Source organism: Macrotis lagotis, chromosome 7 (genome assembly GCF_037893015.1).
Source record: "Macrotis lagotis isolate mMagLag1 chromosome 7, bilby.v1.9.chrom.fasta, whole genome shotgun sequence".
Lineage (NCBI taxonomy): Eukaryota > Metazoa > Chordata > Mammalia > Peramelemorphia > Peramelidae > Macrotis > Macrotis lagotis.
Genome location: NC_133664.1, coordinates 103,194,451 through 103,214,280, shown reverse-complemented (window position 1 = coordinate 103,214,280; position 19,830 = coordinate 103,194,451). Strand labels below are relative to the sequence as shown.

The 19,830-nt window shown below is 37.8% G+C and overlaps 2 pseudogenes; both read left to right on the top strand.

Annotated features, from left to right (window-relative positions):
* The first annotated feature begins 1,429 nt into the window (after window positions 1-1,429).
* LOC141493758 (TRPM8 channel-associated factor 2-like) lies at window positions 1,430-13,576 on the top strand (annotated as a pseudogene).
* On the top strand, window positions 9,426-10,425 carry LOC141493757 (glyceraldehyde-3-phosphate dehydrogenase-like; annotated as a pseudogene).
* Window positions 13,577-19,830: the final 6,254 nt, after the last annotated feature.

Sequence of the window (19,830 nt, the reverse complement as noted above, 5' to 3'; positions counted from 1 at the left end):
GCAGCTAGGTGGCACAGTGGATAGAGCACTAGACCTGGAGTCAGGAGTACCTGAGTTCAAATCCAGCCTCAGACACTTAATAATTACCTAGCTGTGTGGCCTTGGGCAAGCCACTTAACCCCATTGCCTTCCAAAAACTAAAAAAAAATTGGGAAATAATTTTTACAACTAGTATTTCTGACAAAGCACTCATTTCTAAAATATATAGAGAACTGAGTCAAATTTATTTATAAAAAACAAGCCATTCCCCAATTGACAAATAGTCAAAGGATATGCAGAGGAAATTTATAGATGAGGAAATCAAAGTGATCCATAATCATATGAAAAAGTGCTCTAAATTATTACTTATTAGAGAAATGCAAATTAAAGCATCTCTGAGGTGCCACTTCATACCTATCAGACTGGCCAATATGACTAGAAAGGACAATGATCAATGTTGGTAGGGAAGTGGGAAATCTGAGGAACTAATACATTGTTGCTGGAGCTGTGAACTCATCTAACCTTTTTGGAGAACAATTTGGAATTATGCCCAAAGTATAATAAATATGTGCATACCCTTTGATCCAGCAATACCACTACTAGGTCTATACCCTGAGGAGATCATGAAAAAGATCACTTGTACAAAATATCACTCATACAAAATATCACTTGTACAAAAATATTCACAGCAGCTCTGTTTATGGCAGCAAAGAATTGGAAATTGAGTGAATGCCCATCAATTGGGGACTAGCTAAACAAATTGTGGTATATGTATGTTATGGAACACTATTTTTCTATTGGAAACCAGGAGGGATGGGAATTCAGAAAAGCCTGGAAATATTTGCATGAACTGATGCTGAGCAAGATGAACAGAACCAGAATAAAATTGTACACCATAATAGTAATGGGGTTGATGTTCAGTCTTAATAGACTTGTTCATTTGACATCAGTGCAACAATCAGGGACAATTTAGGTGTATCTGTGATGGAGAATACCATCTTCATCCAGAGAAAGAACTGTGAAGTTTGAACAAAGACCAAAGACTATTACCTTTAGTCTAAAAAGAAAACCATTTTCTATTATGTAATTTTGCTATCTCTTATAGTTTTTTCTTTAATGATATGATTTCTCAATCAACACTTTCAATTTAGAACATTGCATAGCATGGAAACAATGTAAAGACTAAGACTGCCTTCTGGAGGGGTAGGGAAGCAGGATGGGGGGAAAATTGTAAAATTCAAAAATAAATAAATAAGTTTTAAAAAAATTTAAAAAGAAGAGATTATGGCAGCTTAACCGATTTCCTTTATTTATAAGGTTAGTAGACATCATCTAAGAATTCTAGAAGCAGAATGATGTGTACCAGGCTCTATGGAGGGAGGGACAGGATTAAAGCTATATCATCAGTCAGAAACTTTGCTTCTCTCCCCACAGCCAGCAAATAAAAATCATGGTGATGTCTCCAGCAGATGCTTTCGATTTCCTAGTGAAAAGGTTGAACTATTAAAATCTTCCCAATTATCCTGTCCCTTGTGAACTGGAACTGGTTAGTGAAGCTGTTCTCCCAGTACTGCAGAATGAGAATGATCAAGTCTTAATTGCTGCCTCCCATTATCCCCAGGTCCAGATGGTAGTCTTAGCTCAACATGCAAGATGGTATGTTGGCTCCCTTTTTTTTGCAATGCTATGAGATGGCTTAACCAAAGACCATGAAATCTTGTTGGGGTGCATACATATTTGGGGATGAAGGTAAAGACCATAGATGTCCCTGAGGACTCTCTAGGAGTTTTCTAGATTAATGTCTCTAACAGCACCTTAGCCAAAAAGATGATTAAATTTGTGAAAAATAGTGTAGGCTTACTTATTGGGGGCCAAGCTTGGTATTGGGCAAGTCAACATGTACATGACAATATTCTATCCAATTTCCCTAGGAATGAGGTGACCAGTGGAACTGGTGTATATTTCACAAATGTCTATGGAGATACAAATTTCCTCAAGGTCTCTAAAAAATACCTAAAATTCCACTTACATTAAGGTGAATATCAAGTGTATGTTAAGGATTATATTAAGAGGTAGACATAATTCACTTGATGTAACAGATGTATAACTATGCATTTTGAGAAGATTAATTCTCATTGGTACTGTCAGGTGACAAGCATTCTATGGCCAGAGAATTATTGAAAGTCTGTCATCAGTAGTTTGCATTTGTTTAGCAGGAGGGCTATGGGATCATTGCCATTTGAACTTCAGTGTCCATTTTGGAAAAGGAAACAGGGAAGAATTGAATAAAGAGGCAAATAAAGACTAGTTGTGATCTTGATGAATTTAAGTCAATAGACCAAGATGAAATGTGTATCTAGATATTAAAAGTGCCAAAAAAAATTATTATTGAGCAATTGACAAGGATCTTTGAATCAAAGATTGAGGAGAAAAGAAGTGAGCCCTATGTAAATGAGAACTAATGTTATTCTGATGTTCAAAAAAGAAAAGAGTATGGAGGTTGCTTACTCTCTTGACCAGTGAAGTAGATTTGAATTCGTTGCCAAATTCGAGACTATTTTATTAATGGGCTGTTAGTATATGTTCACAAAGATAAATGATGAATATCTGGACCTGGAATTAATGAGTATAAAGAGTTAGTACAATTTCATCAAGAACATATAATACCAGATTAACCTTATTTTCTATTTTAAAAGGATTTGATAGGATTTTGATAGGATCATTTCTGGCATGACACCTTGAAACTATAAAAGCATCAACTTAGATATAATAGTTATATTAGCATACAGCCTAAGCTCTCCTTCCTAAGTCAAGTGATTTGCACACCACAACAAAACTTATAAGTAGCATAGTTGGGGGCACTTGATAAATATCTATGGTGTACATTGACCTAAGTTGAATGTGATGAGAGAGAAATCATTTCCTTAAGGAAGAAAAATAAAGTATAAGAGACAGCAAAATTGCATAAGATAAATTTTTTCCCCTTAGTTAAAGGTAATAAATAGTCTTTGGTCTTTGTCTAAACTCCATAGTTCTTTCTCTGGATACAGATGGTATTCTCCATTGCAGAAAGCCCAAAACTGTCCCTGATTGTTACACTGATGGAATGAGCAAGTCCATCAAGGTTGATCATCATTCCCATGTTGCTGTTGAGGTGTACAATATTTTCCTGGTTCTGCTCATCTCACTCAGCATCAGTTCATGCAAATCCTTCCAGGCTTCCCTGTATTCCCTTCCCTCCTGGTTTCTAATAGAACAATAGTGTGCCATGACATACATATACCACAGTTTGTTAAGCCATTCCCCAATTGAAGGACATTTACTTGATTTCGAATTCTTTGCCACTACAAACAGAGCTACTTTGAATAATTTTGTACAAGTGATGTTTTTACCCTTTTTTTATAATAAGAGTATGAAGTTTCCATACTATCTAGGCCAGCGAACTTGATTTGAATTTCCAGTCAAATTCTAGACTATTTTATTAAGAGGATGTAAGTATATATTCACAAAGTTAAATGATGACTATCTAGAAATGACATTGATGACTATAAAGAGCTAGAACATATTATGCCAAATAAACTTATTTCCTTTTTTGATAGGATTTGGAGATGGATAACTATATTTTCTCATTCTTCTGCCACTGACATATCTTGAGACTTAAGAATCATCAGTTTTAGAACTAAAAATTTATATTAGCATCCTGTCCAAGCTCTCTTTCCCAGGTCAAGTTAGTTGCTCAACATCATATAACAAGGGTTAAAACCTTGTTTTCTGATTTGACTTCCAGTGTGCCCTTTTCTCTAAATCTTGCTGTGAAGGTTATAGAAGAACAATTTCCTGATCAATCTAACCAAGGTTCAATCTCTTATTCAGTTTTAGGCTGAGCTCATTATCCATCCGAAAGTCCTGCCCATGAAGAACTGAAGGCTGATTGATCTTTTTATCTTATTTTTTACAAATGTCAAAAAATTCACCCACTAGTGAACAATTTTTTTTTGTCTAATGTAATGGATCACATATGCAGCTGCATATCACAGCATGGGTAATATACATTTTTCATGCCATTTATTTTTTCAGTGAGGGTGGATTGCTATGATAATGGCAATTAAGGTAGATAGAGCACCAGATACTTACATGCTATGTGATTTCAGGTAAATAATTTGTCTGCTTCAGTTTCCTCATCTGTAAAAATGGGTGTAAAAATAGCACCTACCCATAGCTCTTAAAGTCTTTGATTGCATCTAGATAGCCTCCTACTTAAAATAACTACTGTGCTTTTTCAGGAATATTCCCGTCTCTCCTGTTCCACATCTTTTAAGCACTAATAGAAACAAAATGTCTTATTTTCAGGTTTGGGGAGGACCTCTCTCAGGACCAAATACAACTACTAGATGGAATCACAGAGCTGGATATTAACACTGGTGGACTGCCCTCTCAGCTTCTGGTTCATGGAGCCTTGGCCTTCCCTCTGGGGATAGACGCTTCCCATCATTGCTCCCTGGCAGCTGCCCGCTATGGCCAGGGTAGAGTGGTACTGGCTGCTCATGAGGGCATGCTTTCTGTCCCCAAGCTGGGCCATTTTCTTTGCAATGCTGTTACCTAGCTAGCAGGGGGTCAAACAGGCAGAATTGGAGTTAATCCTAATTTTAAAAACCTGTGTTCCCTGGTATCTGGAAGTGGCCTGAAATGCAGCCTAGAGTCCCATCTAACCACAGGGTTAAGTGTTTATCTTACAGCAACCAAGAGGCCAAGGATTTGCATGAGTTTGTGGCAGAAGGTGGAGGTTTACTGATTGGAGGCTAAACCTAGTGGTGGGCCTCCCAGAATCCTGGCAAGTCTGCTGTGGCTGATTATCCTGGAAACCACATCCTCAACCCCTTTGGACTCAGCATCCTTGAGTTTAGTTTTGGAAGTGGCCAATTTCCTGTCCTTGTACCCAGAAAAGAGAACTATCATTTCTGCTTGGCATTGTCTCAGTTCCAGGATGAAGTGAAAGGAGGCAGGGCTTTAGCAGAAGGCTGGCAGTCTAAGCTAAGAAAGGACTGTGGGGCCTTTCTGAAGATTCCTTCAGATGTAATTCCTGCCTATGCCTTCCTACATAGATTCTTAAAGAAAGTGCTCAAAGACGCTGGCCTCCCCCATGTCAGCAAGGAACATCCTGTGAAAAACAATTCCTGTGAGGCTACCCTGCTCTGTGTGGCCACTGAGCTTGCTCAGAATTGGACTGATTGCTTTTCACTGATCCACAGAGCTAGTAATGGGACTTGCTGCTCCAAACAATATACTCCAGGACCTCTTGTTACCATGGAGATCAATGGTACCAGTTCAGGTAAAAGATGGATGATGAGAGTCAAAAGATAGTTGGAAAAAAATGGACTGGATGAATCTAGTGAGGCACCACAGGACTTTGGTTACCATAATTAGAGCATGTCTCTAAGCTAATATGGCTTGAGTTAGTGGAAGCAATTAGAGAGTGAATAAGTAGAAAAAGGTTGCTATATCTGAGATTTAAAGAGAGAAGGACAAGTCTCTTGGAGGAGGTGTAAAGGTTCCAAAAGAATATATGAGATCTAGAATATTATATCAGGGCTTTATATAGGGATATGAGGACAGTGGGAGAACATTTGAGGAGTTGGAGAGGTAATTTCGGGCATCTGGGTGAGATAAGGACAATGAATGGGTCAGGGCAGAAGATTTCTATTCATTATTATGTCTCTCTTCAGATGTCACTGTATGGGTGAGCACTGGACTTTACCTCCCTGAAGGGTTTATTGCAAATATCATGATGCCATATGCTTCTATTGCTGGTCTATAGGTCATTTCCTTTTTGCCTGTCCATTACCTCTCCTATTTATATCTCATTATGGTTCCTTGCTCTGAAACTCATGCTCTTTATGGCTGCCACCACCAGACTCCTCCAGTCTTTGTTGTTGTTGTTGTACTATTGTTTTAAAAATTATTCTTTTTATTGACAATTCTCTTTTCCCAATCTCGTCCCATAATTGAAGAAAGAAAAAGAAACCATGGTAATACATATGCATAGTAAAACAAAGCAAATCCTCACATTGACTATGTGCAGAAATAAATATTGAAATATGTATATTGAGCTCATCTTTTAGTATGTAGAAAGAGAATTTCATCTTTGGTCTTCTGCATTCAAGATCTGTTGCATTGATCAGAATTCTCAAATCTTTCAAAGTTATTTTTCTTCATAATGTTCGTATATAAATTACTACAAATATGCTGACTTCATCTTATCGATTTCTAATTTCATGCAAAACTAGCCTTTGGGGGCGGCTAGGTAGCGTAGTGGATAAAGCACCGGCCCTGGAGTAAGGAGTACCTGGGTTCAAATCCGGTCTCAGACACTTAATAATTACCTAGCTGTGTGGCCTTGGGCAAGCCACTTAACCCCGTTGCCTTGCAAAAAAAAACCAACTAGCCTTTAATTATGGACATTTAGTATGTTGTAACTCAATACTCCCAAGAGATCATACATGACAATTATATAAACTTAATAAAGATTATTGTTATTATTTTATTATTTACACATAGTACATTGAGTTTTCTTACATGTCATACAAAGTATATAATACTTTGTCTGTCTGGGTGGATGACAACCTACCTGTCACTAGTGTTCTCTAAAACCATGTATTTTGTCATCAGTTGATTAAACATTTAAAAAGAGCCAATATGTTCTGGTAACTATGCTAAATGCTCATCTTATAGCAAAGTAATATTCCATTAAATTCATAAACCATAATTTGTTTCTCTGTTCCACAGTAGATAGGTACCCCAATTGGGTTTCTTTATTGCAAAAAGAACTGCCACAATGTTTTTCTACATATGAATCATTTTCCTATTTCTTTGACTTCTTTGAGGTACAGGCTTTGTATTGGTGTAGGTAGGTCAAAGAGTGCACACAGTGTAATTTCTTGTTATATACAATTCAAAAATCTCAGAATGGCTATACCAGCTCACAGTTCCATATTTGAGTATGTCGGGGTGCCTGTTTACCCATAGCCTCCCTAATTAAACTTCTACCTTCCCCTTCTTGTCCCCCATTTCCTTCCTGGGGTATTTCCAAGCAAAATGATCTAGTCTCTGGACTTGATTTTGTCCTCTGAAATAATGTATCTTAAACAGAAAGGGAGAGAGCACAGGTCAGCTGTATGCATCCAATAGAAACAGATGTTCATAATGGTTCATGCTTTATTTAAGCTCCCCCCCCACCCCGCCTGGAACAAATACCTCTTTCTTCATCATAAAATGTTTCCTTATGACAAATAGCTACCAAGTGTTTTCACATTGAATTCCTGTCCATGTAGGATATGTTCTCTAACACAGAGAGCAAGGGACAATTTGTGATGTTTCATATCCTAATATCAATGATAATTAGAACTATAATCAAAACATTCCCTTGCCAATTCATTATTGACCTGACACCCATGACTCTCTAAATTCTTACTGAACTTATATAAAGTTTGGCATGTATAAGCCCTTGGGAGTATTGAGTCATGACCTATTAAATGTCCATAAATCAAAGCTATTTTTTCATGAAAAACATTGATGAATGATCTAGCAAATGCTTTCCAGTGGTTGCTGCTTGTACTCATACCTTCCCTTTCCCAGGTACAAATTGGATGCCACTCTGATGATCTCAGTAGGGCGAAGAAGCTTTACTGAGCCCCTGTGGTGATTCACAGATCCTCCCTGGACAGACCTGAGCTGCCAGTCTCCTCCCTCTGGGGGTTCTCATCTATGTACTTGTGCCCAAGGGTAGTAAAGTGGAACCTGTGTCAATCACCATCAGTGGAGCTATTCCTGCTCCTTACTTCAAGCTGGGTGAGTAAAGGCTTAGGAAGGTTAAGCCCAAGGGTAACTGAAGAAAGCATGAAAGATAAATGGACAAACTTATAAAGGAAAAAAAATAATGTACAGCTTAGATTGATAAAGAAGAAGAATATGTATTTGAGAGGATAAAGAAAAGATGACCTGTTTTAATGATGGAACATGAAAAAAAGATCAGTGATTGGCCTTTTGTCTGCAGAAATGGGAATAAGATGCATACCCAAGGTGAGAGTAGAAGAAAAAGGCACTAAATTTGTATTAAACATCTTGAGTTCAAATCCTGACCCTGCTACTTACTACCTGTGTGATATCAAACATTTCACTTGAGCTCTCTCAACAGTAAAATGAGGGTTGTACTAGATCCATAAACTTGTTTTTGAACAATATATCAATACTAACTGTCTTTTGGCTTAATTGATTTCCTTTGTAAGTCTTTCTTTTTAAAAGCTAAGGTGTCCATAGATTTGACCAGGTTACCAAAGTTGGTAGTTTTCCAATACTTGAAAGAGTGTTAGGAGGCAGCTAGGTGGCACAGTGGATAGAGAACTGGCCCTGGAATCAGGAGGACCTGAGTTCAAATCTAACCGCAGATATTTAATATTTACTTAATTGTGTGACCTTGGGCAAGTCACTTAACCCCATTGCCTTGCAAAGAGAGAAAAAGGAAAAAGAAAGACAATTAGATAGTATTAGATTGAATTGGGTCTGTTTGGATCTGGGAAACAAAACTATGAATAAGGGGCATAACAGAGACAAATTTATCTCAATGTATAGAAAAAAATCTAACAATTAGATATGAAATGGATTGTCCTTGGAGATAAAAAAATGTTCAAAGAGGAGGGTCCTCAAATAGAGATGGGATGACTACTTATCAGGAATGAAGAAAAGGAAATTCCTTTTCCTGATCAGGCATTGACTGGAGTAGATGGTCTAGAGATTCTATGACAGACCCATTAACCCCAAAATATGTTTCTCTAGGGGAGACATCTCTGGAGGAGTAGAAGAATTTCATCTGCTACCACCCAGTACCCTGGGGAGAGTTGGCCACAGACAATATCATCCTCACATTGCCCTCTGAAGATCTTCAAACATGGAAGACCCAGAATCCTTGCTTCAACTCTGGGATAAGATGATGGGAGCTGTGGCCAGACTTGCATCAATAAATTTCCCTTTTCCTCAACCTGAGAGGATTGTGACTGATGTACAGATCTCAGCTGGTGAGTGTTTTGGAGACTGGGATGGGAGATGCTTTGTAAATGGGATAAATCAATACAAAGTTCACAAATATTTATTCATCTTCTCTATTCAAGACATTGTATGTGATTAATACAAGTGAGCAAGAGCTTATGAACTAGTTAGAAGATAAGAGAAAAATCACATTGAAATTTCAAAATGAACACAAAATTCATTCATTCATCATTCACTCATCTATCTTTTACTTATTCACTAAGCATTGCACTTCTGTATATAGAATAACAGAAACGAATGGTTTCAAAGGGACTTCAGTGGGTTGATTAAAGTGTCTTCAATGGGCTCTCAGCTCTTCTCCAAGCTCCCTGCAAGGATCAGCTGCTCTATCACATTCCTGAACCAAGATGGTGAAGGTCGGAGTCAACGGATTTGGCCGTATTGGGCATCTGGTGACCAGGGCTGCATTAAACTCTGGCAGAGTAGACGTTGTGGCCATCAATGACCCCTTCATTGACCTCAACTACATGGTTTTTATGTTTCAATATGATTCCACCCATGGCAAGTTCAAGGGCACTGTCATGGCTGAGAATGGAAAGCTGGTGATCAATGGAAGCTATTACCATCTTCCAGGAGTGGGATCCCACCAATATTAAATGGGGAGATGCTGGTGCTGAGTATGTTGTAGAGTCCACTGGTGTCTTTACCACCATGGAAAAGGCTGGGGCTCACTTGAAGGGTGGAGCCAAATGGGTCATTATCTCTGCCCCTTCTGCTGATGCCCCAATGTTCGTGATGGGAGTGAACCATTAGAAATATGATAATTACTTTAAGATTGTCAGTAATGCCTCCTGCACCACCAACTGCTTGGCCCCCTTGGCCAAGGTCATTCATGACAACTTTGGCATTGTGGAAGGACTCATGACCACAGTGCATGCTATTACTTCTACCCAGAAGGCTGTGGATGGTCCCTCTGGCAAGCTGTGGCATGATGGGTGTGGTGCTGCCCAAAACATCATCCCTGCTTCCACTGGAGCTGCCAAGGCTGTAAGTAAGGTTATCCCTGAGCTGAATGGAAAGCTCACAGGCATGGCTTTCCATATTCCCACTCCCAATGTATCTGTTGTGGATCTGACCTGCCGCCTGGAGAAACCTGCCAAATATGATGGCATCAAGAAAGTGGTGAAGCAAGCATCAGAGGGACCCTTGAAGGGCATCCTGGGCTACACAGAGGACCAGGTTGTATCCTGTGACTTTAACAGCAACACCCACTCTTCTACCTTTGATGCAGGCTCTGGTATTGCCCTCAATGACCACTTTGTCAAGCTTATTTCATGGTATGACAACGAGTGTGGTTATAGCAACCATGTAGTCAACTTCATGGTCTTCATGGCCTCCAAAGAATAAAATTGGGAAGCCATGGATAAATCTTCATCCCCAGCCAAAAAAAAAAAAAAGTACATCACTGGGGAGCCCACATCCCTAACATGCATTCCTCTACCAGGGATCCTGTGCCCCATTCACATCCTTGTCCCAAAGCACCCCTGTAGTAGTGGGGAGAAATCTAGAGTCCTTTATTGTGTACCATCAATAAAGTCACCATATTCAGAAAAAAAAGAGTCTTCAATGGAATATGTAGAAAATGAGCTGAACCATGAAGAAATGGTAGAAGCCAGATCAGAAGAGAGCAATATAGTCAAATCACTAATCATTTATTAAGTAGCTACTGTATGTTAGGAACTATTCTAATTGTCAGAGACACAAAGAAGACAAAAGACAAACTCTACTGGCAAGGACCATACATTCTAATGAAGGAAACTACTTGCAAACAATCAGGTACAAAAATGACCTATGCAGGAAAAACTGGAGATTATTCAAAGAAAAACATAGATTAAGGGAAATTAGTCACTAATTACAGAGACCTGGACTGGCATTTAAGGTTACATTAAAGGAAAGAAAAATCATAGCTCCTCACTTTAGTATTTACCATGTAACTGAAGTTGATGATAAGAAAGGGGAAATTACCTACTCTGTTTCTATCCTCCCAAGCTATAGATGGGATATACTATTGTATAAAATAGTAACAGCAAAAATATAGTGCCTACCATGTCCCTATTACTGAGCTAATTGTTATAAAAATATTCTCACTTTATCCTCACAAAACCCCTGGGAAGAATGTGCATATTTATCATTAATTTATAGTTGAGGAAACTGAGGCAAACAGATTACGTATCCAAGGTCACATGGATACTAAGTGTCTGTGACTAGATCTGAACCCAGATCTTCCTGACTCCAGGTTCAGCGCTCTAAATCACCATACAACTCAGCTTCCACAAGTGGAAATAAAAGGTAAACTAATATTTATATCAATACGGTGGCTTATGTATACGTCCAGCATTGCCAGAATGTTACAAGTATATAGAAACAATCTAACTTCTGTAATCATTAAGAAATTGGGACTGGCTAAGCTGGGTAAAAAAGGGAAAGAAATTTTCTCCTATTTTGATTAAGGAAAGAAAAGTCAGGCTGCTAGTTGGCCCAGTCGATAGAGCACCAGCCCTGAAGTCAGGAGTACCTGAGTACTGGCCTCAGACACTTAATAAATCACCTAGCTGCGTGACCTCGGGCAAGTCACTTAACCCCATTGCCTAGCCAGAAACAACAACAATAACAATAAAAGAAAGGAAAGTCATCTGTTCTCATTTAAGTTCAAAAATGTTGGAAATGAGAGAATAAAGGGGAGAAATGCATTAGGAGAATAGCCTAGGAATGACAGAAATATCTTCCTTCTCTTCCTTCACTTTCTAGGCTGGATGCAGTCAGGATACCCAATCATGTGCCATTAGGAGTCAGCAGAAGAAATAATCCGAAGAAAATAATGTCTAACGGCCTCTGGGGCCTCATTCATGAGCTAGGCCACAACCAGCAAAGACAGGTCTGGGAATTTCCCCCACATACAACTGAGGCTACCTGCAACTTGCAATCTGTCTATGTACATGAGATGGTGCTAGGGATCCCTTGGAGGCTGGCCCATCTTGGCTTGCCTCCCTCAGAAAGGGAAACTAGAGTAAAAGAATACCTGAGAAAAGGGACTTCGCTGAAAGAATGGAGTGTTTGGACTGCACTGGAGATTTATCTGCAGGTACTGAAAATGAATTGATGAAAAGGGAAGTATACTCCTTCTCCTCCTCCTCCTCCTCCTCTTACTACTACTACTACTACTACTACTACTACTACTACTACTACTACTACTACTACTACTAATCCTACTATTTATCTTCCTTCTACTAATACTTCTACTACTACTCTTCCTACTTTTCTCCCTCTTCCTAGTCCTCCTATCCTTCTTCCTCCTTCTCTTCCTCCTGCTCTTACTCCTCCTACTCTAGCATTTAAATAGCACTTTAAGGTATGCTTTCTCATTTGGTCCTCACAATAGCTCTGTAAGGTAAGTGCTGATATTATCCATATTTGACAGATGAAGAAACAAGCTGAAAGAGTTTAAGTTGACCTGTCCTATCAGATTATGGAATCCTATCTGAATTTTCAAGATGCTAGATATTCTATTATTGCTTCTCTGTGCCTTACTTTTATAGCTGTAAAATGGTAATGATAGCCCATCCCTAACTATCTCCTAGTAAGAAGGTGAAGATAAAATAAGAGAGAAGATGAAAAGTATTTTGCAATAATTTTTAAGGGTCTCACATAAGAAAACATTCTAATTTATGTAGTTCAGATAAATGTTTTTATGTCTAATTATAGTTGGAAATTACAATATTCTTTGAAGGGTTAGTCACAAAGGATGACCATTATTATGGTACCATTATATTATTATTATTATTATTAGTAGTAGTAGTATTATGGTTCTTTGTTATATAGTGTTATTATGTAAAAATCTGGCTATCTAGTTTTCTTTTATTTTTTGCAAGGCAATGGGGTTAAGTGGCTTGCCCAAGGCTACACAGCTAAGTAATTATTAAGTGTCTGAGGCCGGATTTGAACTCAGGTACTCCTGACTCCAGGGCCAGTGCTCTATCCACTACTACCAAGCCGTCCCCTGGCTATCTAATTTTCACTGAAGCAATTAAACATTCTTGAATGCAGGTATTCACCAAAGATGGATAGTAGAAAACTCAGACTAATTGATCATGTCTAAATGAATGTATGATACAGGTAGGAATATGACTAACACTCCAAAGGGAGCCTCTTAGCCTAGTAAGGTAGAGACATTGATACTCATATGCTAGACTTCATCTGGAAACTCAGACTCTGCCCCCCTTCCCCTTTCTCTTTCTTCTCCTCTCAGCTACAGGAGGCCTTTGGATGGGAGCCTTTCATGCAAATCTTCACTGAGTACCAGACCTTATCTGGGGTGCCCAACAACAATGATGACAAGATGAATCTATGGGTAAAACAGTTTTCTCACCAAGTACAGAGGAACCTGGCTCCTTTCTTCCAGAGCTGGGGCTGGCCAGTCCAGGAGGTAGCTGTTTCCCTAGCCTGCCTGCCTGAGTCGAAAGAGAACCCCATGAAAGTGTACCTTCTCATGGAGAATTAAGACCCAATGTGTCTGTGGGCACAATATATTTTCATTTCTAAATTTCACTCAATGGATAGGGTAGGAAATGCTCTGGAGGCTATGAATCAGCCACCTTCATTCAGTAAATATTTGTTGATCCTCTATGATGTTCAAGATACTATTGTTGGCCTGAGAGAGTAAAGTCATCAAGGGTGTATCACCTATCTGAAGGGTAAAGGGAAATTTGTGCAATAATACAAGTAAAATAACAATGAAGATATTTCTTTCCCTTCTGCCACCACAAGGGGCATTAGGAACTATCACAAATTGGTACCAAGTAATTCCTTTTCTAGAATTCCGCTTGTTTAATTTAAATTACTATACATCAATATAACATAATAGTGATAGCACTGAATTTGGAGTTGGGGTACCTTTGTGACAGTAAGCAAGGTGTTTAATCTCTTTGAGTCTCAATTTCCCTATCTTTTAAATGAAATAATTGGGCATGATAAATTCTAAGGTCCCTTTAATTTTAAACCTATGATCTTATGAAATTTCTTCCTAATACTGAAACAACACAACCCTGTCACAAGTTTAGTGAGTGTTTTTTAAGATTCCAAAACTATTTTGTCTGAGCATTTACTTTTGACCCATTGTCCTAGACATCTGAATATGGTTCCAAGATGAAACATCAGAGTATCAGAAGAATCAGCAGATCCTTGACTGGTTGTCATAGCTAGTTCATCCCCAATCTCTGAAAGCAGCTACATACTTTTGAAAAGCTTAAAATTTTGAAAGCTTAAACTCCATTAAGACTTTTGAGAAACCATTTAATTTGTGGAGTCAGAATCAAACCTTTCATGATCATGGAGGTGATACTCAGGACTTTTTCTAAGTTTTTTTTGAGATGTGGTTTCAGAAAGATACAATCCATTCAATAGGATATTCAATTAAATTTTAAAGGAAGGATTCTGAAATATCCTTCATGCTATTATAAGTTCCAAGGAAATATTAATTAATACTAAGTTATATAGATAATAACTGTTAAATCACAAGTTGTGATAACAAAATCTGTAATGATTTGTCCCTATTAGTTCATTTCATCTTCCAATGAAGAAAGCTGTGTTAGAGTTTTAATTGTTAGAACCTAAGAACAGATGAGATGAAAAACAGATGAGAAAACTGAGACCTCAAGAAGTGAAATGACTTGCTCCACATCATATTGTTAGACAATGCCAGAATGAGGATTAGAACCCAGGCCTCCTGGCTCTCTAAACATATCTTTTTTTTTTTTTGTAAGGCAAATGGGGTTAAAGTGGCTTGCCCAAGGCCACACAGCTAGGTAATTATTAAGTGTCTGAGACCGGATTTGAACCCAGGTACTCCTGACTCCAAGGCCGGTGCTTTGTCCACTACACCACCTAGCCGCCCCTTGAGCAAGATAAATTTTAATCTCATCTCTGGTTAGTATTGGATTGTCAAGGAGAAAATAGTTTAACAGCAATGCAACAAATTTTTATTAAAGAAGTAATAAGAATTGGTAACAGGAATACAAAAAGAAAAAGAGAAAATAAGTCCCTGCCTTCTGGGTGTTTATAGATTGGAGGAAAGCAGAGAAAGTCTACTAATAGATATAATATGTAATAGTGTCATAAGGACAAAAGATAAAGGCAAATAAACTGTTCTATTTTGAAAAAAATACATAGGTAGAATATTTTTAGTTGGTAGATCTGAGAATGGACTTTAAAACAAGGTAGACAGCACTAATGCTGATCTTTGGGATCAAAGAAAGATTTCAAGGGGCAGAGATGAAGAAGTTCATTGGAATTCCTCATGAGTTTGAGGTGACTTCTCTTATTATTCTCTACTAGGTATACTTTTGAATAATATGATCTAAATTTAGAACTTGAAAGTACCTTAATTAGATGATCTCTGAGGTCCTTTGTATCTCTAAATTTATGCTATGTAGTTCTTTCATTTTCTATAGAAATGAAGGCCCAAAGAGGTGAAACTAACCAAACACACTGTAAGTAGCAGAATGGAAATGCAAAAGTTCCAAATGCCTTCCTAGGATGGAGGTTGTAATCATCTAGTTAGCATAGAGGAATTTTTTTGACTGCTTTGTCTTTGTTGACTCTCCTCAAAGACATCAATAAGCTTTGGGCCATTGTAGGTCAGCTGACTCACTATCAGCATTCTTCCTACTCTTGAAATTCAAACAAACTAGTTAGAGGCTAGGTAACACAGATCTGTGAAGATACAATGTTCTTTCAATGTGACTGCTATTATCACCTTTAACTTGTCACAAGAGTTAATAAATGGATTTGGGTACAAGGATGCTAGAACTGTCAGAACACATTATTCAAGGGGGCAAGTAAATGGTTTAGTGGATAAAAACCCAGTCCTGGAATCTGGAAGACCTGAGTTCAAATGTGGCCTCAGACACTTACTAGTTGTATGAACTTGGATAAATACTTTAATTGTGATTGGAAAAAGAAAAAGGAAGGAAGGAAGGAAGGAAGGAAGGAAGGAGGGAGGGAGGGAGGGAGGAAGGAAGGAAGGAAGGAAGGAAGGAAGGAAGGAAGGAAGGAAGGAAGGAAGGAAGGAAGGAAGGAAGGAAAGAGAAAAAATATTATCATGGGGAAAATGGAGGTGTGAGTCAGAAGAAAAAGAATCTTTTTTTTCTTGGGGATGGAACCACTGGTTTGACTTAATGTACAATGTTTATGAATTTAAAGATAATTTTTTGTTCTTCAGTTATCTGATATTTCATAACCCCATTTGAAGTTTTCTTGAAAAGGATACTGGAGTGGTTTGCCATTTCCTTCTCCAGCTCATTTTACAGATGTGGAAACTGAGGCAAACAGAATTAAGGGACATGCTCAGGGATGTTGATTATCCTTTGTTCTTGAAGAGGACCATGACATCAGGAAGGTAATGTCATAACTTTAAAGGTAATTGGATTTAAGTGAGGGAGGGCTGTGCAAAGTCACCAGTCTCTATCTTCTGGAGGCATTTGGGTCCAATAAAAAAATATAGATCAGGATAACTAGAGATGACTTTGAATGCAGTGGGGAATCCTTGTTTTTTTTTTAAATTAAAGGCTTTCCTAGATTTCATTTTGACTGAGACAACCAATACTCATTCAGTAGTTTTTTCAGTGCTATATAAGAAATGAAGTAAAGAATGACCTCTTTTACCTAGTCAAAAAAAATCAGCCTAAATAGAAGTAGTTGCTATTAACACTCACTCATCAGAGCCCAAACAATGATCACATGGGGTCTTGACCTAGGATCTATTGCTGGCAAATCAATGATAATAAGAGTGTTTTGGTTTTAAAGCGTGGTCCCTAAAAAGAAATCAGCCCTTTTCAGAAAAACCTGGAAAGAATTACATGAATTGATGGTGAGTAGATTGAGCAGAGCCAAAACATTACACACAACAGTAGCAACATTATGTGATGATCAGCTATGATAGACTTAGTTCTTCTCAGCAATACAGCTATCAAAGATAAGTCCATAAGACTTTTGATGGAAAATGCCATCCACATCTACAGGAAGAATTATGGAGTCTGAATGCATGCCAAAGCATACTATTCCCACTTTTCAAAATTTGAATTTTTCTTTCTCATGGTTTTTCCCCTTTTGTTCTGATTCTTCTTTCACAACTAAACTAATATGAGAATATGCTTTACTTAATTGTACATATAGAACCTATATCAGATCAGTTTCTGACTTGAGGAAGGGAAAGAAAAGAAGGAAGGAAGGGAAAAATATGGAACTCAAAATCTTACTAAAAATGAGCATTTGCATTACTATTTAAATTACTATGTATGTACATATGTAATTGGAAAAAATAAAATAAGAAATTTTTTAAAAAACTGGCAGAACTCTAGATACAGAATAATCAAAATATAGATGGTAAATAACAAAAGTAAAGAAAATAAATCTAACCTATAAACCTCAAGATATCTTACAAGATTTCAATGATCAAAAAGGGAAAAGGGAAAAGGGAAAAAAAGAGAAAAGGGAAAAGGGAAAAGGGAAAAGGAAAGGAAAAGAAAAGGAGGGAAGAAGGGAGGAAGGAAGGCAGGAGAGGCTGAGTTGCCTAATTGAAACTAGTCAGTTGGGTCCTGAGTGGGGCAGCTCACAGACTGATGCTTGTTGTTTGTCCTTCATTCCCGAAGAGGATCCCCTTGAAAATAAGTGTCTGGAAAGATAAGTGTCTGAGATCAGATTTTTAACTCAGGCAGGTGAGTCTTCCTGAGTTCCTCAATCCACTCTGCCACCTGGCTGCCAAACAATAACAAAACCAATCTTCTGAAATAAAGGACAGTTATTGGGGAGCCAATAAAAGAGCCTACTTCATTTTGGGGATTTAGACATAAGAGAAAGAAGTTCAATTATATTGGCAGGATGTGATAGAGAAATAGAAAAAGAAGGGCAACTAGGTGGGGCAGTGGATAGAGCATTGGCCCTGGAATCAGGAGATCCTGAGTTCGATTCAGGCCTCAGACACTTAATAATTACCTAGCTGAGTGACCTTGAGCAAGTCACTTAACTCCATTGCCTTACAACAAACAAAAATAAAAGAAATAGGAAAAAAATTCAGATTTCTCTATCAGGGAAAGAAGAACTTAATCCAGGAAAAAGGTAGATAACTAATTGTCTCCTCCCTGTACTAAATGAAGATGAATCTAACAGACAGCATGCAGTAGGTGCTTACTAAATGATTGTTGACTGACTTATTTACCCTTAGAATGGGGAAACAGAAGTCTTCTTGGATCCATAGCTTGGTTGGTTTAGTATCAAGTTACCTCACAAATATTTTTCCATAAACCTTGAATTAGAACCTGGATCTAATATTTGGCTTCTTGTTTTCTCCCTCAGCCTTAGGCCTAGCAGTACCACTTTAATCACTGGGTTCACCTTTTAAAAGTAATAGTGATAGCTCACTTATGATGCTTTTAAGATTTGTTTACCACGATCACTAAGACTTTGTTATATAAGTAATACAAATAAAATTTCAAATGAGGACATTTATTTGGAACAATTTACAAACTTTGAAGTGCCACATAAATGTGAACTATTATTTTTTCTATTTTATAAGTGATGAAACTAGGGGGAAAAAGAGTGATTATATGACCTAGTCAAGGTCATAGAATAAGTGTTGGTGTACTTAAACCAGTATTCTTGAATTCCAAATTCAATGCTCTTTCCTTTGTTACTATGCCAGAAACCCTAATCAGGTGTCCTATCCATTACCCCAGTCAGTCTCTTTAGGTCGAAGACATGACCCCTTGTTCTCCCTAGCTCAACTTAAAAATAGTCCCACTCCCAAACTCTAGTCCTTATGACTGTTTATTAGTAATACATTGAAGGTGACAGAAATCTGCATTCCCCTTTTGCCTGTCACCTGCCAAATTACTCTAGCATAGTGCTATGCCTATTTGCTGAAATTTCTACTCATTTCCCATCACAAATGATAAATAACTGCTTGTCTAAATGTCTGATGTTGACTAGTGGATGATCATATGGTTTCTTCATGATAAGATCTTGCCAGATCCCATCAACTTTTTTTTAGTTTTTTTGCAAGGCAAATGGGGTTAAGTGGCTTGTCCAAGGCCACACAGCTAGGTAATTATTAAGTGTCTGAGACCGGATTTGAACCCAGGTACTCCTGACTTCAGGGCCAATGCTTTATCCACTGCGCCACCTAGCCGCCCCCCATCAACTTTTTTTAAAGAGTAACTTGTACCTTGTATTTAACCTAGATTTTTGAAAAAAGAATTTTCTAAGGTTTGTCCTGACATTGTGAATAAGATTAAAAACTTACAGGTTGTGTGACAGCAAAATTAGATGAATTTATTTGGTTGAAAGGCCAGAGTCAAAAATTAGACTGAGTCAATAAGATGTCCCTTTTGTATGGCTTATGATATCAAAGGTTTTTATATTTTTAAATACAACAAAACTTTATTGTAAAATGTAAAATAAATTCTTGTAGACTAAATGAAAACAGGTGACTTGAATTAGACAGAAATGATTTGATGATGATTTGAAAGAAAGACTCTATTGGAACTCCCCAAGAAGTAGCCCTAGTCTTTTTCTATTTGCCAGTTTATGAATGAGAGCATGTTTATCAAATCTATAGGTGATGAAGATCTAGGAAGGAGAGTTAGCATCCAAAATTATTAACCAAATTTCAGGAGATGATTTGTCTTCAGGTATTCTGTCCTAGTTAGTAGAACATACAAGGACTGACATATGCAGTTTGGGGTATCACACTTTAAAATT